Source organism: Helianthus annuus, chromosome 9 (assembly GCF_002127325.2).
Source record: "Helianthus annuus cultivar XRQ/B chromosome 9, HanXRQr2.0-SUNRISE, whole genome shotgun sequence".
NCBI classification, from domain to species: domain Eukaryota; kingdom Viridiplantae; phylum Streptophyta; class Magnoliopsida; order Asterales; family Asteraceae; genus Helianthus; species Helianthus annuus.
In genome coordinates, this window is record NC_035441.2 from 130969850 (window position 1) to 130985046 (window position 15197).

Genomic DNA, 15197 nt, shown 5'->3' on the forward strand with positions numbered 1-15197 from the left:
TTAAAGCTTAGAGATTCTAGTTTAGGGTTTAATTTAGTTAATTTAATTGAACCACTTTTAGCACATCAGTGTCACTTAATTAGGGCATCCTCAGTTCTCTTTTCCCGCCCAACAGTACCACTACTCTCCTCTTTTTGTATCATCCCTCATTTACTCATTTAGGGCTAATGCTTTCTTTCTCTCTCTGCTCTGCTCTATTCCGATCGATGTTTATCCTCTCTAATGTTTATCTTTCTTCTTCTTCTTCTTCTCATATTCATCTCCTCAACAATGTTCGACAGAGGTTACTTCTATTGGGTACATCTGCATTTGAAACCCTAAATCATGTACCGTCGAGTGGTTGAAGAAGAGAATAATCATGTAAGATCTATTTTCTTATTCAGAAATTTTATTTCGTTTTATCTATTTTCTCATACTGAACATGATTACACCTTTTCTATCCTCAGAAGAAGAAACAGATCTCCTAGGGTTTCTTATCGTACTCGATGAACGCTTTTGTACAAGCTCCTCTTAATCGGTGACTCTGGTATGTTTGCTTTGTTGTATCATGTGATTACGAGTAGATTTATTTTGATATGTTTTGTACTTTGTCTTTCTAAAGCTTTTTTGTTGGTTTATAGAGTTTGTTGATTAGAAGCAACCTCTGCCGGACGGTTGTTGAGGAGATGGAATTGTGAAAGGTGATACCAGGTGTGTTGATAGGTGATACCAGTACAAAAGTTTAGGACATCACCAAGGTAACTTAAATTGGTGTGATTTATTTTTTGGTATTTCTAACGTTTTGATTTACTGTTTATTGGTGCATTGATTCATTTGTAATCCTTTGCAGATCTCCCGTCATCTCAATTTGAGAAATTAAACGTAGTTTTGTTAATCACTATCGGTGTTTTAATTACTAGCAGTGCTTAAGAAGTTTTCCATCAGCTGTTTGACTTAACAATAGTTTGCATTATTTATTCTAAATTCATCAGTTTTTGTAGGTAAACTGAAGTTTCCTACAATGACAGTGGTTATAACAAGTTAATATGGCAAATCACTGATCTGCCTAACAAGTGTTGGATATAATGATGGTTGTACATAAAGTTTGATAAACATCATCCACTGTTCAATTAAGAAAAACCACTGATCAAGACCAAAGTCCAGACAAGCACTGATCAACTAAATGTGAAACACTCTCTAACAACAGTGGTTCCCCATCAACATTAGTTATTCTATCTTTGTTTATGTTAACAGTGTTTATTCTATCTTTGTTTATTTTAACAGTGCTTATATGTAACATAATTTATCCTATCACTTCAGTGTTTTGATCTGTACTATTAATTGAACAGTTGTTTCATTTTTATACTAAAAAAATTCCTATACACTTGGATGAATATTAAGCACCTCATCTTGATTGTTTGGGTATAGTATTCTTGAAATTGGTTCAAGCATTTGATTGTTCAAAATATTCCACTGCTGAAATACAACCTCTGTTTCTTCAATCTCCCTGTTGACCACTGATTGACCAAACATCAGTGTTTACAAAACTGGTTGGTATCCACTGATCGGAAAAATAGCCACTGCTCACTTTTACGTTGTTGACATCCAATTACATAAGAGTTCCACCAACATTATTTTCATGATAAAATTTAAAGTTAAATTAAAAAATAAAAAAAATTCTTGGTGACTATTTGTTTCAAATCAAATTAGTAATTAATGCTGATTTCTTGAGCTTTGGACATTTGATTAAGCAAATTTTGAATTTCAAATTGACGGTTATTATATCTTGATTAAAGTTAAAATAAATTTTCAATAAGTCATTATGGCATTTGCTTTCAAATCAAGTCAGTAGTTACTGATAATATCATCAATTTTGAAATTCAAAATATGCAAAATGGTAATTTAAAATTTTCGTTCTCTCTTTTTTTTCCTAATTTGCATATCATTTCTAATATTTAATTAGTTTAATAAAGCAGCGTATAAATATATACACTACTTACCTTTGAAAATTAAATCTGAAATTTATGACGTCCAACAACAGTGTCAAACTACAACAGTGGTTCAACATCAACTTTAGTTATTCTATTGTTTATTTGTTTATGTTAACAGTGTTTCCGCATCAATGTTTTAAACACTGTTAGGTTGTTAGATGTCATCACCTCAATGTTTTATATGTAAGCATTTTTATGGCATCAGTGTTTATATGTAACAGTGTTTAGGACTGTTGTTTATACGTAACACTATTTATCACATTTGATTGTTCAAGTATTCCACTGCTGAAATACAACCTCTGTTTCTTCAATCTCCATGTTGACCACTGACTGACCGAACATCAGGGTTTCGAAAACTGGTTGGTATCCACTGATTCGAAAAAATAGCCACTGTTCACTTTTACATTGTTAACATTCACTGATATTGACCATCAGCGGTTTCCCTAAAAAATAGTCAGTGCTCACATTTTTATTATTGATGTTGTTAATTTGTGATACATTGAAATTATCAAATGAAAACTAGAATTACAATCAAATTACCATTTTACCTAATCTTTACATTCCAATTACATAAGAGTTCCACCAACATTATTTTTATGATAAAATTTAAAGTTAAATTAAAAAATAAAAAAAAATTCTTGATGACTATTTGTTTCAAATCAAAACAGTAATTAATGCTGATTTCTTGAGCTTTGGACATTTGATTAAGCAAATTTTGAATTTCAAATTGACGGTTATTATATCTTGATTAAAGTTAAAATAAAATTTCAAAAAATCATTATGGCATTTGCTTTCAAATCAAGTCAGTAGTTACTGACAATATCAGTAATTTTGAAATTCAAAATATTCAAAATGGTAATTTCAAATTTCGTTCTCTTTTTTTTTCCTAATTTGCATATCATTTCTAATATTTAATTACTTATACACTACTTTTACCTTTGAAATTAAATCTGAAATTTATGACGTCCAACAACAGTGTCAAACTACAACAGTGGTTCAGCATCAACTTTAGTTATTCTATGTTTGTTTCTTTGTTTATGTTAACATTGTTTATATGTAACAGTGTTTTCCCCATGAATGTTTTATATACTGTTAGGTTGTTAGTTGTCATCACCTCAGTGTTTTATATGTAACCATTTTTATGGCATCAGTGTTTATATGTAACAGTGTTTAGGAACAGTTGTTTTTATCACATCACTTCAGTGGTTTCATCTGTACTATTAATTGAACAGTTGTTTCATCTTTATTTTAATAAAATAAAATTCCTATACACTTGGATGTTAGCAGTGTTTAATTGTTTATATTTAGTTAAGCAAAATGTGAATTTCAAATAAAATTCCTATACACTTGGATGTTAATGACTATTTGTTGCAAATCAAATCAGTAATTAATGCTAATTTCTTGAGCTTTGCACATTTGAGTTAAGCAAAATGTGAATTTCCAATTAACGGTTATTATTTCTTAATTAAATTTAAAATAAAATATAGAAAAGAAATTATGACAATTGCTTTGAAATCAAGTCAGTAATTTTGAAATTCTAAATATACAAAATGGTAATTTAAAATTGATGTTCTTTCTCTTTTTTTTTGCCTACTTTGCATATCATTTCTAATATTTTATTACTTTAATAAACCAGCATATAAAGATATACTCTCCTTACATTTGAAATTACATTTGTCACTGCATTCAGTTAAAATTTTTATTGGATAATCGGTAAGCTTGAATTCCAACCTTGATATTTTTTTAAGAACATCCATGCTTATTGTATTATCATATTACGTTTAACAATACTTATATTTTGCATATTCTTTTTTTTTATGTACAGTCTTAAAATGGAGGTTGCAAAGGTTAGCATGCTTAACGATCTTAATACACTCTCAAACAACTATTCGATTAGAGTGAAGATTGTTAGCATTTCGAAGAAGATGATGAATAATAACAAAAATGAAATATATCGTCTTGATATGATCTTCATGGATGAGATGGTACCGTATATAGTTGTCTTATAATTTTTTTGGACATATGAATATCCAAATGAATATAACAACTTTTTTATTTAATCGGATGTTTCATATTCTTAGGGAACTATGATTCAAGCCAGCTGTTTGCATAAGATGCTAGAAAAATTCAAGGAATTTCTTCAGTTGGATGAATGTCTTCTTATCACCAAACCTTCTCTTGCTACTAATAAGTCCTCTGCTAAGTATACCAAGAGAAATGACAAAATATCACTGTATTTCTATACTTCTGTTGAGAAATGCTTTGACTGGTCTGGACCGAAATACCGTTTTAATTTCATTAACCTCAAGGATGTTGTTAAAAATAAATTTGAAGTTAATACAGTTATTGGTATGTAAACCACTACATGATATATATCTATTGTTTTTTTTCTTTTATTGTTATCACTTCTTAATACTGTTTTATTTTCACAATATATTTTTGTTTATAGATTGGATTGGTTATGTGGATGTATGTTTCAATCTAGAGGATACGTCAAAGAAGGATGGGAGCAAGGGCAAGAGACTTAATCTTAGACTTGAAGACATTGAGTGCGTTCTTTTTATTAAGTTGTTGCATTTTGACATATAAACCATTATAAGGTTGCTTGATGTTATTATGTTTTATGTTAATATTTTAGAGGCCAAAAGTGTCCGGTTACTTTGTGGGATGGTTTTGCTATTGACATGTTTGCTTACATGAATGATAAGAAACGAGAGAAATATGTTGTTATCCTTTGTCATTTTGGTATGTGTAGGACCGTTATTGACAGTCGTGTGAGTCAATCAGAGCTAGATACTACCGAAAATGCAGCGGAAATACAAAATCGGCATGAATCAAAGCAGAAATGGAGTAGAAACAGAAGTAGATCACTTTAAAACGGTTTTCTCATTAATCTTTCACAAAATACACGAGCAGCAGTTCGGCTACACTATAGACATGAACGTACAAAATGAGAAAACAACTACACTATATATAGGGGATGGGATTTCGCTTATATGACCATGTCACTATGAGTGAAATCAGCTTGTTGGGATTTCGCTCATATGACACATTGTCACTATAAGCGAAATCAGGACATTACAAACCCAATTTTACACATTAACCCCCTATACATTCTATAATTAACATATCTAGACCCTATGCATGAATAACTAAGACTAAGACGCAGGCTTTAGACATTCGTGCACCAACAAACTCCCCCTTGGATACAGCCGCAGTCTTCAGTCCTGTCTTTGGGTCTTCACAAGGACTTGAACTTTTCTTCATGCTGCTTAGGCTTCCTCCTAAGCGCGTTCCTTATCCTGTCATTCTCTTTCTTTCTCGCCTTCTCTTCTTCAGCTTGAATATTCATCCACGTTCCTTTCTTTTCTTCAAGCTTTCGACGTTCACGTTCAGCTTTTCTTTTCATCTTCTCATCGAGCGACCATCATGATGACTTCCATTTACTTTCAGAGTTTATACCTTTCTAAAAGCAAAGAGTAGCAACACGTTGAAACTGCATGGCCTGCTCTTTGTCTTCTGGCTGATAGTGAATTTTGTTTATGAAAAGACATTCGATATCCTTCGCAGAGCAGTTCACAAGCCACATAGGATCATATACATGTATCTCTCTCAATTCTCCTCCTGCTCTGTAAGTAATGACAGCCTCAGTCGAAATATAACTATACACCCAGCCCAAGAATCCTTTGTAGAAATCCTGCTCCATTGACGGCACTGGGATAGTTTTCATTGTCTTCGGCTTTTTGACGTTAAGGATCGTTTCTACAACTCCTGTTTCAGGATCTACCCCTTGCACTCTTTTAGGGTAATGCGGCTTCCAGTGACGAAACTCTTTCAGCGATTCATACTTGATATACCCCCACATTGGAATATCATTCTGCCGCACAGGATAATCTAAAGATCTGACTTTTGATAGCTCTTCCACGTCCCACCAGGGTAATGACATCACGTCATATAAGTACTCAAAATACTGTACCCCGCATTCTCTCCTGATTGCGTAAGCATTCACTTGAGGTAAGAAACCCCAGCTGATGATGTCACCGAGAGACACACTTCGATTACGTTGATAGTACTTTAACGGTCTTTTAAACTTCCTCTCGTGACTGTCTTTGAACCATTTCTTTCTTTCTTCCTTTGCCATATCTTTAGGAGTGCCATCAAAGTTCTTATCTTTCAGGATCTCAAAAACTTTTCTTCTCAACTCATCTCGGTTTTCTTCTGTAAAGAACTCCATCAGTGTAGGCAACTGTGAAGTATCTTCATTAACACTTTCATCATCCGTCCAATCTTCGACTTCGACTCTGTCATACATAGCAGCATCTTCAACATACTTATACTCGTAATCACGCTGCTGATTGATATCGAAGGCATTCAATTCTTCTTCAAAGTCAAATTTAAAGTCAGGATTCACCATACGCATCATTTCTCTGATCGTTTCCAGCGTATACGTATGAAAATGTTCGCCTTCTTCTCTGTAAGTATCCAATCTCAGGATTAACTATTCAGCTTGTTGAACATTTTGTGCATCACTCGACTCCCCCTTTCCATCTGCTCCCCCTGATTGTTCATTCACTGAATCGTTCATCAAATCATCAACATTTTTCTCAGTGGAAGCTTCAGATACTTTCACACCCGTACCACCCTGAGCATCATCATCATCGTTGTCAGAACCATGACTGCTCGCTGAATAGACTTTCTCATCTTCATCATCTTCCTCGTCATCCTCCTCATCATCGTCTTCGTCATCACTATCACCAATTAGCTCGTCAAGATGTGTTTCTTCCTCAAACAGACCAGATATAACAGTAATCGGTTCAGGATTTTCAACAACCATGGAAGGAACAATTGATCTTTCTGTCACTACTGAACTACCTTCAACGCCTTTACCTTTATTTTTCATTTGTTCATCAATCTCTGCTTGACGTTGTGCTCTAAGTTCCTCAACTTGCAACTCTTCAAACTTTTGCTCTACAGACGATCCGAGCATACTTTCAACAACTTTATTCAACATATAGAATTCATGATCTCTGAATGCTTTAGCCGCCTCTAGCTCTTTGTTTTTCAACTTGAAGTATTCGTTTTGTTCATCTCTTCGAGCTTTCTCTTCTTCAAGCTCAGCAACTCGTACCTTCAAGATATCTATCTCTGATTGATCACTGTCAATCTTCTTCAACAACTCTTTGTTATCACCCTCCAACCTTTTCACACGCATTTCAAGAATTCGTTCACGATCAGAAACTTTCTTATTCTCAGTAGCTAATTTCTTGTTTTCAGCAATCACTTCATCAACTTTCTTTTCAACATTCTTGACCTGTGAGGTGTTTGCAAAATCAAAATCTCCTACATCATCAAGGCTTACACTCAAATTCGAAGGAACGGCTGGAAAACCTCGGTACCCCGCAGAACCAGGTGTTAGTTGACCTTGGGTGAGTGGTGGTGTTTGAAAGATTTCTTGCGATGTAAGAAGGGTTTGTTGTGGTTGTGGTGAAAGATGTAGTGGTGAATGATGTATAGGTGATGGTTGTCTTGGTGGTGTTGATTGTTTCGGTGGTGAAGCTTGTTGTGGTGGTGTAGGTTGTCGTGGAGGTGATTGGATTGGTGATTGAGGAGGTGTTGGCTCATGTGGTGGTGTTGGTGGTTTCTTGGTTTCTTTGGTTGGTTTCTTCTTTAAGACAATCTTTGGCATTTTAATCTTCGGTGTAACTTTTCGAACTTTTGGAGATACAACTTTCTTTCGTGCTCCAGCTTTCTTTCGACCGATAGAAGGAGATTGTGACTCAGAAACATGCTCTGGAGAAGGAACATAAGCTTCATCATCATCCTTTTCCTGTCTCTTTCTCTTTCTCAACAATTTTTCTTGTTTGTTGCTTCCTGAACTCTTCTTAAATGTTCAGTCTCGTCAATCTCATCATCTGAAGAGCTCGATGAACTTGTAGTGCTCTTATCCACATCATCACCTTCAATGTCATCGATAACTTTCTCTTTTCCAGCTTCGACATTAACAGCTTGTTCAACTTCAGCAGTCACTGTTGGCCCGGTTTCCAAGACATCAACATTAAACATCAAATTTTCATCAACATTATACTGATCTTCTTCCGTAGCTACAACTGTCTCATCTTCTTTAGGTTCATCAACCAATAATGTTTTTGCGGCTTTCTTTTGCTTCTTCTTTGGTTGTGATGATGACCCTTCACCCTCTTGAACAATAGGAGTAGCCTTTCTGCGTCTCCTCCCTGTTTCTTTAACAAACCATTCATTTTTAATGTTTTTAAACTACTCAAGAGTTTTCAGCTCTTCAGCATAGGCAGCCTCTTTCATCTCTTCTTCGTTTCTCCAGTTTTTGTGATCAACTGGATCAGGATCAACATAATTGGCATCCTTTATAAACCCGAAGAATTCAGCACCAACTTTTGGTTCAGGATGATTAGGATGATGTCTCGCAAGCTATTTAAGCGAATCGTTGCTCATATGAGATTGCACCAACAAGTCGTCCTTTATATTTCGATCAATTTCTGGATAAGCATGGTCGATCAACATCTGCACGAATCGAGGATACATCTAAGACTTGCTCTTCGTCGTAATGTTCTCTGTCATGTAGTGGAATACAATATGTGAGAAATTGTATTTCTTGTTCAGCACTAACGCAGTTACCATGTTCATTTGATAGTCACGCATTGTATCATAGCTCCCTTTTGTATGGCTCAATGACATCAAAATACAATGAATAAGGAACTTGTATGGTTTCGGAAATTTCGACTTCAAATAGTTCCCGACATTCAATGCTCCCTGATAACCCATCCTGAGCATGCAGCCTTTCACCATTCGTTCTGGAAATCTTATTGGCGACTCTGGCTCATCCGGAAAATTAATAACTTCACGAATAAGTGCTTCAGTGACAAGTATTTTCTCATTTTTACCATGCACCTCAACAATTGACGAAATTACTTTGTTCTGATCATCGTAGCTTGCATTCTTCCAGAAACGGTGTATATGAGATTTGTATAGTGGACGTTGATCTGTAAGCGCTTTCTGGATTGGAATACGACCCATAAATTCCAAGATACCACTAAACTTGGCTAATTCAGGGTTTTTCTGCATATCCAAATCACAACAACTGTTGTGAAGAGGATCAAAGACTACACTGGAACCCTACACATCAAAACATATACAATGGCAATTAGACACTTAGAAAAATTACACACATCAAAACAATTACAAGTGATTATACTAAGTACATCAAAAGCGAAATCAGTATAGTGCACTACAAGTGAAATCACAATGACACTAAGAGCGAAAACACATTGACACTAAGGGCGAAATCACAAGTGCACTAAGGGTGAAATCACTTAACATTTTGGTGACATTTATGAGCGGAATCATATGTATGCACAATAAGCGGAATCACAAACAACCCTAAGAGTGAAATCACTGAATCATGACAGTTTGGGGCGAAATCATCATCAGACACTCAAACTAGTTGAAATGATAAAATTGGTCTTGTAATCTTGTTAATCTGATGATTCCGAGACTAATGATATGTTTAAATTGCATTTTTGACTTTAAATGAACCCTAGATCTATGTCTCTAACACCCATATATCGACAAATATCAATTATCATCAGATTTGAAACAATCAAACACAAATCTGTTACCTATACACTAAAACGACTTCACATGACTGTTTTCAAGTTCTGATTTAACTGTTGAATACCCTAAACTTATGTTTTATACACTAACAGTGCCGACAGTTCAAAATAAAGATGATACATGTCAAATTAGAGTTCAAACAACCTTGCCCATGATTGTATTCTAAGACAATAACAAAATCTGATGAGATTTGGGCAGCAATTCGCCTGTAAACAGAGGTTTTTAAGGTTTCGCTTATGGTTGCCGGAAAGAGAAGTTGTTAGAAGCAAAATGTGTAAAGTGTCACTATGGGCGAAATCAGATGACTTAAATAGTCGACCTGATTTCACTCTTAATGCCCAAAAGTCCTCTTGAGCGAAATCATATTGGAGCTATAAGCGAAATCACATGTGAAGCAGCTATGAGTGAAATTACCTTTAAGTGTACGTATGAGCGAAATCAGAACATGTTTTTCAAAAATTTAACTTTTTATCAATTTTCTGATTAAACACTAACACGCCCAGTTAACCAAGTCCAAGTCAATGACCTTGGTCAACTGCTTGGCCTACCAAGTCCAAGTTAATGACCTTGGTTGACCGAATTATGAAGTATGCTGACATTTTCATTGAAAAACAATTCAAATTAATAACTTCTGAACGTTTTGAACTTTCAAACACTTTTCAACTGTCAAACAATGTACCAATCTCAGTTTAAGTACCTCCTGCTTACCCAACCCTCATCAATCACAGACATGATCTGCACAAAGCTTTGATCGTCTGATTCCCAACGTCGGTTGTCGAAAATAAGATGAAAACTAAAATCTTTTTGGATTTTTAACTGGATAAACTGAAACTATGTACACACAATCTTTTTGTGAGCGTGTTAGGGGATCATATCAGCTGCCGACTAGACACAAGCACCGTTAAGCTATAATTTCATACCAAGCATTAAACAATTCGCGTAGATTGCCGATATACTGATCCTCTTAAATTCTCACAAAACTTTCAATCTATCTGGGATACAGAATTAGTGTTTTAGGACTTAAACATCTACATGTGTCCCACCTCAGTATATACTCCCGTATCCAGACCCCAGTATTCCATCTTACAGGTGAGTATACCTAGATGATATCTATAATGGGGTGAATTGCGAGGGTCGTAAGAGCTCAGGTCGATACTTCCGTATACGCAGAGAGATGACGGCTTCGACTTTACGGTGGGTCCCCTTTAGAGGATCTTTTGATTACAACAGCACATGATTAACATTTTTCAATGTGTCATCATTTTTTATGCTGAGGGGAGGCTTTAGAAGTAAAGCAATGCATAAAGCATTATCCGGGGACTAGGTCAATATTTCCATACAGCAGAAGTCCCGGGATAATACCCCAGATATGACTAAGTATAAAGACCTAGTTTCTCAGAATACGGGACCTTTCAAACAGGATTTCGAGGGTTACCCATATATCCTGGAGATGTTCCCCACGTAAACGCAAGTGAATTTTATGTTTATATCCCAGACTGATCTACTGATTTTGTAAAAACCTACCGGCACATCTTTAGCGAGACTGCTTAATTGCATTTTATACATTACAATTCTTAAGTGTACTGAGTCCGTCTAGCTGATGTACTATCATTTCCCCTATTCTACACAACTCTTTTTTAAGTTTTTCTAATGTTTTTGGATTTTTGAATTTTATCATGTTTTTGTATTTTTCTGCGAATTTCTCCCCCTAAAACTAAAACATATTTTTTGTGTTTTTGTTTTTGTCGAAAAGCAGAAAATAAACTGTACAAACAAAATTGACAACCCAACATGGTTCACGTCAGATCGCCGCCCAACTCGGCTTCACATTCTATAACCCTCCCAGATTGCAGATTTTTCATCCCGTTTAATTTCATAAGATAATAAAATCTCTTTTTGTCAAATGGTTTAGTATAAAAATCCGCTTTCTGATCATCGGTGTGCAAGTGATCAATCCGAATTAACTTTTTCTCGTGACAATCACGGATAAAGTGGTGACGGATCTCAATATGTTTTGTTTTTGAATGGTGAACCGGATTTTTAGTGATGTTTATAGCTGCTTCATTGTCCACATAGATCGGAGTGTCTAAGAACTGCAAACCGAAGTCACGCATCTGCTGTTGGATCCAAAGGATTTGCGAGCAACAGCTGGAGGCTGAAACGTATTCAGCCTCGCATGTAGAGAGCGCTACTGCGGTTTGTTTCTTGCACTGCCAGGTGACGAGTCGAGTTCCGAAGAACTGACACCCAGCAGTGGTGGACTTTGCGTTTTCCTTGCAGCTTCCAAAGTCAGAATCAGCGAAACCAGATAAAGTAAAGTCACCCGATCGAGGATACCACAAGCCGATGCTTGGGCAGCCTTTCAAATACCGTAAGATACGTTTCACAATGGTCAGGTGTGACTGCTTTGGATTCGACTGATATCTGGCACAGAGGCACGTCGGGTACATGATGTCTGGACGGGAAGCCGTGAGATACATCAGAGATCCATTGATTGATCGGTACAATGTCTCGTCCATTTTTACTCCATTCTCGTCTAGACAAATCCCGTGATTCTGTGCAAGGGGGGTTGATGCAGGACTGCAATCTGTCATATCAAACTTGTCAAGCACGTCCTTCACATACTTTGTTTGGTGAATGAAGATTCCGTCGGGCATTTGCTCCACCTGCAGCCTGAGGAAGAACTTCATCTCCCCCATTGAGCTCATCTCAAACTTTTTCTTCATCACTTTCTCAAATTCTTTGCACAGGTCGTCGTTGGTGGAACCGAAGATGATATCGTCAACATATATCTGCACAATCAACAAGTGTCCTGCCTCTTCCTTGGTGAACAAAGTGCTGTCTACTGTCCCTCTTGTGAACCCGTTGGCCAACAAGTATTGGGAAAGCGTCTCGTACCAGGCTCTCGGGGCCTGGTGAAGTCTGTAAAGCGCTTTGTCCAATAGATACACCTTGTTTTTGTGCAGTGGATCTGTGAACCCCGGCGGTTGCCCCACATACACTTCTTCTCTGATTGTTCCGTAAAGGAAGGCAGATTTGACGTCAAGTTGATACACTTTAAAATCTTTCCACGACGCGAAGGCTAGAAATATCCGAATTGCCTCGAGTCTGGCAACCGGTGCATAAACTTCATCGTAATCAATTCCTTCTTGTTGACTGAATCCTTGTACCACAAGTCTTGCTTTGTTCCTCACCACGACGCCTCTATCATCACGCTTACACTTAAAAACCCACTTCGTTTTGATCAACTTCTGATTCTCAGGCAGATCGACAAGTCTCCAGACGCCCAGCTTTTCAAACAGTTGCAGCTCCTCCTGCATTGCATTCACCCAGCTATCCTCCGTCAACGCTTCTTTGTAAGTTCTGGGTTCTATCTGCGAAATGAAACATTTTAATGAGACTTCTTTCTGCAAATCAGTAATAGAAGAGTAAAAACAAGTAAGAGCTCGGTTCAATTGATCGCGGGTCTTGACACCACTTTGTAGGTCACCAATAATCTGTTCTGAAGGGTGGTAAGACAAGGTCCGTGGCATAACGGTGTCAGGCACTATCACTTCCGATTCCAAATTCGATATGTCAAGATCAACGGTTTGATCCTCAGCCTCCGTCGAAGTATCATTTGGCTCCTCGTCAAAGGTTGGAGCGGGTTCCTCATCTGAGTCGTCAGAAACGTCAAATGATGGAGCTGGTTCCTCTGGTGGTTCGTGTGTTGTTCCACTCGGTCCTGCTTCATTGTCGTGAGTACCCCCGGTGGGTTAAGAAACTTCTAGCGGACTAGACACTGGCTCTTGTGACGTATATTGCTGGTACTGGTATAGAAGAGCTAGTTCCTCATCACTCGGCTGGACTGTCAGTTGAAACAACTCCCAGAGTTTATCGTAGTCGAAAAGGAATCTTTGTCCGGGAAGTTGTGGAGATGGAGTGTGCTTCTGACAATCCACGTGCTGAACTTGAATCACCTTCCCCAGGCCTGGTACGAACACCCTCTTCAGCGGGCTTGCGTAACCTACAAAGAAACCCTCATTAGATTTAGCGCCAAATTTACCGTTTTCATCAATAAACGTGCAAGGAGACCCAAATGGCTCCAAAAACTCAAGATTCGGCTTATAACAGTGCAACAGCTCAAAACATGTCTTTTGTTACTTCTTGACAGTGAAAACTCTATTCAATGTGTAGCAGGCTGCTGATACTACTTCACTCCAGAAGAAGATTGGTAGCTTGGAATCTGCTAACATTGTACGGGCTGTCTCAATCAGGGTCCGATTCTTTCGTTCAGCAACGCCATTCTGCTGTGGTGTGTACGGCGCATTGAATTCATGAAGAATTCCCTTCTCGTTGCAAAACTCGTACATCTTGTTATTTTTAAACTCCGTTCCAATGTCACTACGAATCCTCCGGATCGGCAGCTTATACACCGTTTCCATCTTCTTGAAAAGCACCATCAATGACTCAAAAGTTTGATCTTTTCGTTCTAAGCACACAACCCACGAGAATCTCGTAAAGTCATCAGTAACTACCAAGCAATACAAATCTCCGCTGATGCTCTTTACGTTGACAGGCCCGAAGAGATCCATGTGCAATCTCTCAAGAGGTAACCTGATCGTGTTGAGGATCTTCAATGGGTGTGACTTCCGAGTCTGCTTTCCCTTCTTACACGCTACACAATCATCATTTAAGTGAAAATTTTTCAAGTTAACACCATCAACTAAATCATTGTGTACCAAAAAGTTCATTTTGCGAACATGAATGTGGCCCATCTTACAATGCCACATTATCAAATCTTTTTCTGTCGCTTTAGTTTTTTACACAAAACACTGTTTCTGATGAGTTATTGGTGTTGCAACGCTCATATCAAGTATATAAAGATCATTTTCCCTCGGAGCGCGCAATAGCACCATCTCATCAGGGATTTTAAACCCTGGTTTCAAAACCACACATTCAGTTTTTGTAAAATGTACACTAAACGCTTTATCACAGATTTGTGAAATACTAAGTAAATTGTTTGTTAGCTCTACTATGTAGTTCACTTTGTCGAACAAAATCACGCCATTTGACAGCGTTCCTTGACCAACGATCCTTCCACCTTGATTCCCGGCAAATCCAACATAGCTTCCGTTTACTGATTTGACATCATAGAGAAGAGCTAGCGTCCCAGTCATATGCCGTGAAGCACCGCTATCCATAATCCACTTTGACAGAATCGACTTGGGCAGCCCCTGCAAACATCAAATCAAATTTATTCAAACAATGAAGCCCAGGATTTCTTAACTTCCGACACACTTCCGAACACAACATCACACTTTTCATCTGTTTTCGGAAAGTTAAACGTGACATTTGGAACCTCTTCTTTCACAATTGATTTAACTTTGTCGGTTATCGAGGGAAACTCAGCAAGAAATTTATCAACTTCATTTTCAAACTCAACAACATCATCTTTAAAAACATTTGATTCAATTTTCAAAGCATTCTCCATCTTTTTAACCTCAACCAACGGTTTCGGCTTCGCGAACCAAGATTGATTTTCAAAAACTTTTGTCTTAGGCTAAATTTTTGAAGTCTTTCGAGTCTTAGAGGATTCGC

At 37.1% G+C, this 15197-nt stretch overlaps 1 long non-coding RNA gene across 1 annotated transcript; it reads left to right on the forward strand.

Moving 5' to 3' along the window:
* Positions 1-216: 216 nt before the first annotated feature.
* Positions 217-846, forward strand: LOC110874678. Its single transcript, XR_002556136.2, has 3 exons — positions 217-360; positions 447-526; positions 621-846. It is a non-coding gene; the product is annotated as an uncharacterized LOC110874678 (long non-coding RNA).
* The last annotated feature ends 14351 nt before the right edge of the window (positions 847-15197 follow it).